Source organism: Gekko japonicus, unplaced genomic scaffold (assembly GCF_001447785.1).
Source record: "Gekko japonicus isolate JY-2015 unplaced genomic scaffold, Gekko_japonicus_V1.1 scaffold415, whole genome shotgun sequence".
In the NCBI taxonomy this organism is placed as follows: Eukaryota; Metazoa; Chordata; class Lepidosauria; order Squamata; family Gekkonidae; genus Gekko; species Gekko japonicus.
Window position 1 is genome coordinate 966,646 of NW_015173136.1, and position 6,000 is coordinate 972,645.

The following is a 6,000-nucleotide window of genomic DNA, read 5'->3' on the forward strand; positions in this document are numbered from 1 at the left end:
ACCTTGGGTCACTCTCTTTCAGCATAACCTACCTTACAGGGTTGTTGTGAGAATAAAATAGAAGAATGGAAACCCATCTACACTGCCCTGAACTGTTTGTAGAAAGAATATGATAAACATGTATTTCCCGATTATCATTTCTAGAGCAATCTACTTCACTACAATTCCTGAAGTCATATTTAACTATAAAATAAGTTCACACTTTTATACAATGTTATAATAGATCAGATCCATAATGCAATTTATATTTCTGCAATTTTTACTAGGTGTAATGTGTGCCCAGATTCTGTTCCTTACTTCTAGTGAGCTGTTCTGCAATATATATTTTATTGCTTTACATTTGATCGCAATAAAAGCACACAGACGGAAGCTCTAGCAATAATTCATTTCAATGGGACCAATTGCCATGTAAGGTGCTACTCAACATGAAAAATGGTAGTGGAAAACTACCCCAGGGAGAGGACTAATATATAGTGCCAGATAAATAATGGTTTGTGAGATTGTTCCCACAGACAATATTTATGTCACTTTCCAAAATCTCTCACTGGTGAATCACATTATTTTTTGCCTATTATCCAATGTTGTTGAGGAACAGAAACGTCTTCATTACAATGGCTCTTCTTTTCCCTCGTTCCCTTTATCTCTGTTTGGAAAATCAATTATGGGTCAAGCACAGTTTTCCATGTTTCCACTATTGCACTCACATATGCAGCATTTCATAATTTTATATTCTGGTGATTTGAACTCCCTACATGAACGATTAAATCCTAAACAGGGTTATGCCCTTGTAAGCCCATTGACTTCAATGGATTTCCAATGGTATACCTCTCCTTAGGATTTCACTGTAAATATATCCACCATGAATGATATTGACTATTTGTATAAAAGCAGAGTAGGCAGATGGCATATTTTGAGTTTCTTGCTGTATGGTTTCCTTCCCTCTGGGGTGGAGCTGTGGGTTAGTGTTGAGAATTTGCTTTGCCTGAAAAAGGTTCCAGGTTCAATCCAAGTTAAAAGACTTCTGCTTGAGACCTTGGATAGCCATTGTCGGTCAGAGTAGGGGAGCAGGGGAGCACCGAACTGTTTTATGAATTTTGTTAATTATTTAACTGTTTTTGTATTTCTGTGTATTTTATACTGGTTTTATTGTTATTATTTGGTGTATGCCCCTGTTAGCCGCCCTGAGCCTCCGGGGAGGGTGGGATATAAGTTTAAATAAATAAATAAATAAATAAATAAAATAGAGTAGACAATATTAACGTTGATAGATCAGTGGCCTCATATCTAGTTTAAGGCAGCTTAATATGTGTTAATATGTTCTTCTTGAATACGATGGGGTATCCACCATCCCTCTGATAGAGGGAAAGGGAGCAAGTTTCACTGTGTTATCCCATGTCTAAACATCTTATCCTACATAGGATGGAACTGTAAAGGAACACAGATAGTTACAAGAATGAACCAGGAAGAAAGAAGAGAAGAGGAACAGAAAGAGTGGTGCTGAAGAAGCAGCCTTGGAGGTTAGAAATTTTAATCAGGAATTAATTAGGCATTAAACCCTAGTACTTCAGGTTAATGGTGTTACTGCTTTGTATAATGCAACTTGCGTGGAGATCAAGAATGCTAAGAGTCTCCAGGCATTAGATTCATAGTATTCTATGTAGTTTGTGAAACTAGTTATAGTCTAACCTGACCATGGTTGCAACATACATTTTTAGAAACTAATTTGGGGGAAAAAGGTTGATATCAGTATAACTTTTAAATTAGACCATGATTTTACCACAAGACTTCAAAAAAATTGTAATGATTAAGCAACTTGGAGATTTTTTGGTCATTGTTTTTCATTAGGCAATTTAGTGATAACAGTAGGATATTTTTCTTTGTATTAGCACAAAGAAATGGTTCATTCTTCTAAGGTCTAATGGTTTGAGCTTCGGGTCTCTCACACTTCCATGGACCTGAGCACAAATATTTAGTGCCTAGTAAATTAAAATCAGTTCCTGAGATTTAGCAGCTGGAATAGCAGGAGATGTACTAGGTCTCATGACTGTAAAATAAAGATTAGGAACATCCATCTTAAGTCAAAGCCATGTGATTTTTACTGGATCCCATTTATTTAGATGACATATGATGATCATTGTGGTTTTAACCTGCCTTCCTTAGCCCTGTTCATGTTTTCTATTTATTAACGTTATTCATAGTTGGCCTTTCTCACTGAGCCTCAAAGTAGATTGCAAAGCAAGTCAATGCAATCAACAGGATGGGACATCCAATAAGCAATATAATAGGATCAGGATTGCAGAAACCTGAAGCCAAGCAGAAATCTGAAACAAAGCTGAAAAAGAAATTAGTATTAAAATGAAACATTCAACAGTGCATAAATTATACAGTAGGTAACTCATACAGCAATAGAGAACTTAGTATAGTCCACATTTGCTTACCTTTTATTAAAGCATCTTCCTGAAACATTCAGTTATGATATAGCCCTCTTACCTTTGTAAAAATGTCCTCCTGAATAATTCAGTTTTGCATAGCTTACAGAATGCCTGGAGCCTTCCTGACTTCATCAGGCAAGCCATTCTATAAGGTGGGACCATAACAGGGAACACACAACACATATACATTCTGCATGTAAATGCATACACCTGTCTGTAACAAACAGCCAGCATACATTCACTTCACAAATGAAACCAGGGACCAGTAAACATTGATAAAGGTGGAGTTTAAATCACGTGATCAGTGGTACATGGGTGGAATCAAACATGAGAATTACTCAACACAGATTGTAAATACGTTCACTGTAATTTGTGAATAGGGCTAGTGATGCATCCTTTACAAGACCAAGGAACAATAAAGATGAAGGTAATGGTCCCAAGCAGCAGACAGTTTATGGCTCAGACCCCACCATCCCAAGCAGTTACACCCTTCTAAGTACATTGACTTCAGTTGACTTAGAAGGGCATGACTCTGTTTAGGATTGCACTGTAGCAGTTTCAGAGGGTAACCTGAAAAGCGCTTTTATTAACTTTGTGACAACTAAGAGGAGACAAGGAGGTTTGGGATGTGAAATGCTAAAAGAATATGCTCCTTTACAAGAGTCATTTACAAAAGCAGGGGAGGATAGGAGGTCTAAATGCAATTAGTTTTCTCCTAGTCACTTATTCTGCATTACCTCTTACACCATTGTTCCATAGCAAACCAGAGAACTGCAAGGCAATTATTAGCTTTCCTGTGCTATTTTGGGATGAAATTGGTATTTTGTGTGTGTGTGTGTGGGGGGCTCTTCTAATTTGCCTTTTAAAAATGGCAGAGCATGAGCTGCTTCTCCCATGTTGTAGCTTGCATTGTAAGGGGGGGGGGAGGCAGGCAGGCAGGCAGGCAGGCGGCATTTTGTTCCTAAACTTCTCCAGATCAATGAGGACCTTTGAAATTCCCTGGGCTTTCAAGATCTAGATGCCTCAGTCTACCTAGCCTTTCAAACTAGAATGCGCATTTGCAGTCAATGTATTTTACTACTGGGGTTTCTTGATGGCAATTTCAAAAGTAGGCCCTCTCTTCTCTTGCAAATTGGTTTTCAGTCAAGGGGCAGGCCTGTAGCACCATGGGGGCCATTTGCCTCCCTGGAAACCCACACTATCAAAGGAAGAAGATGGGTCTCAAGTTTCTGCTTTCAGAACCATCTGATGCATATTCAGAATCAGTGAATATGGAATAGTTTGCATTTAATGCATTTTAACTCCTCCTTTTACAGAGCATCAGAATGTTTGGATATTGACCCGCCCTATTTTTCACTGTTTATTTGTGGGGAGTAGAGACTTTGTCCATATTAGGAATGCTCAGTACAGAAAGTAAGTTAGCAGTTACTCCAAAGGGACCTAAAGCGGTCTAAGGAAGACTTAGTTCAACAAGTTCCTGAGAGAGCAGAGTTCACCTGTTTTGGTGGCACCAGCTATGCTGCTCTCTCAGCAGTTTTCCACATGAAAAACATAACCAAAACTGACTTTTTCACAGAACTGTACTGTGAGAGTACAACAGAATGCAGATCATGAAGCCTTTATGAATTAAAAACGCTAGAATAATTCCAAATTATTTCATATATTTTGTTCACATAGCCAGTCTGGTTTCCCCTCGGATTTTTCTTTATATTTCTTTAAATATTTATTCCTTAGAATGTTTAAAACTATTAAAATGCCTGTGTTGAAAAATTCTAGAAATACATTATTTAGGATATCACCCATGGCAGTCTTCACGTCTAGACTTTGTTGTTAGCTCAGTATATGAGTTTCTCCAAGCAGTTTGTTTACAGTTGCTCCCAAGCATGGCTACTGTTCCAGCTGAGGGCACAGAAGTTTTGGCTCCAAAAGCAGGGGCTGATAACAGTGAAATCATTAAAATGTGCTTCTGTTTCCCATATCACATAGGGAATCGATGGGAGGGCTTTTGAGAGGGTTTTTCTTGACCAACAGGTCTGGTGACTTACATGTTTATGATCCAAGGAACTTAATCCTAAGCATCTTTACTCAGAAGTAAAGATTAAGTACATTCAGGATTGTGTACATTTTCCTGCAATGTAAGTACTTATCTACATTTGGAGCCAATTTGAGTAGATTTTTTCCTCTAAAGACCTTTTTTGGAAGTGATTCTGTGAGAGGGCTTACACATAGAAATGCTAATTGGGAATTATAGGTTCTCCGGAATTTGTTGACACGCACTGTTCCTGTCAGGGTTTATTCATAGATTCAGCTGTGCAAAAAGTTGCATGAGGTTGGTTCCCCTTGCATATTCATCATTTTTTCAGAGCAGTATCAGGTGGTCATCTGCCCAAAGAGTAGCCATCATGGACCATCTGCTACAGATAGGACCTCTATATTAACTCGCCTCTCAACTGCTATGTCTTTCCATTGAAGCAGCTAAGGAGGCCCACTCAAAATTTGAGTCCAGTGGCACCTTTAAGACTAACGAAGTTTAATTCTGGGCATAAGCTTTTGTGTGCATGCACTACACCTGAATCATATTTCAACATGTTATTCAACTTTAGTGGTTGTATGATGTTTCCAAATGGGGATCCCTTTAAGCCAGGCTCAGCCATGGACCTTATGGAAAATGGTGCATTCGGACTTGTTAAAACTGCCTGGAGACAAAAAAAAGTCCTGACCTTTTAATAGAGATTTTAAGGAGATATTATTTACCTCCATGCTATGAAAACCTTCAGCTGTCCATTTCCAAATATTAAGCCCTTATTAAAAGAATAGGACATTTTTCTCCAGGTCTGTTAGCAACCCAAGAGCACATACAGATACTGCTGTTCTCCCCCCCCCCCCCACTTACATTCACAAGGGAGTAAGCACAAGACATCCTGGACTGGAATGTGTATTTGGAGAGAGTAACAAGGACCTGGCATCTTTTCTTTCTGAGAATACAGAGTTGGTGCCTACACTTTAAAAAGAAATTACAGTGCTCTCACTTTGCAAGGGTCATTAATAAAGTATCTATAACTGTCTGAGAGATTTTTGATCTCCCCCAAGGGAACAAATAACCCACCCACCCCAATTCTTACCCCAGTGCCTCATTTATTATAGGAAACACGTTTCACTGCCAGTTCATACCCTAAAGCTGGAGCTGAGCGAAAAAGGCTGCAATCGCCATCGATTACAAGGATGTGCTCTTCTCCACGTGTTCAGGCAGGCTGGTAGAATTTTTTTTTAAGGAAAGTGCCAATAGTATGTACATAGCCCCCTCCCTTCCATCCTAACCCTCAGCTTGTCATGCCTGGATCCTCCCCCTCCCCCCCATCAAAGCAGAGAATCCCCTTCCCTCTAGAAGAGCATCTCTGAAGTACAAGCTGATTGCATCCAAGGGGGGGCCCTCCTGCCTCCTATGGACAGCCTCCCCCTGGGATCAAGGCAGGCATCCTCTCCGGAGCAAAGCTGGCTCTTCACCTGGCGGTGCATTTGCTGCAAGCCCTGGACAACCGCAGATCTCTCCGGAGCTCGAAGGCAGGGA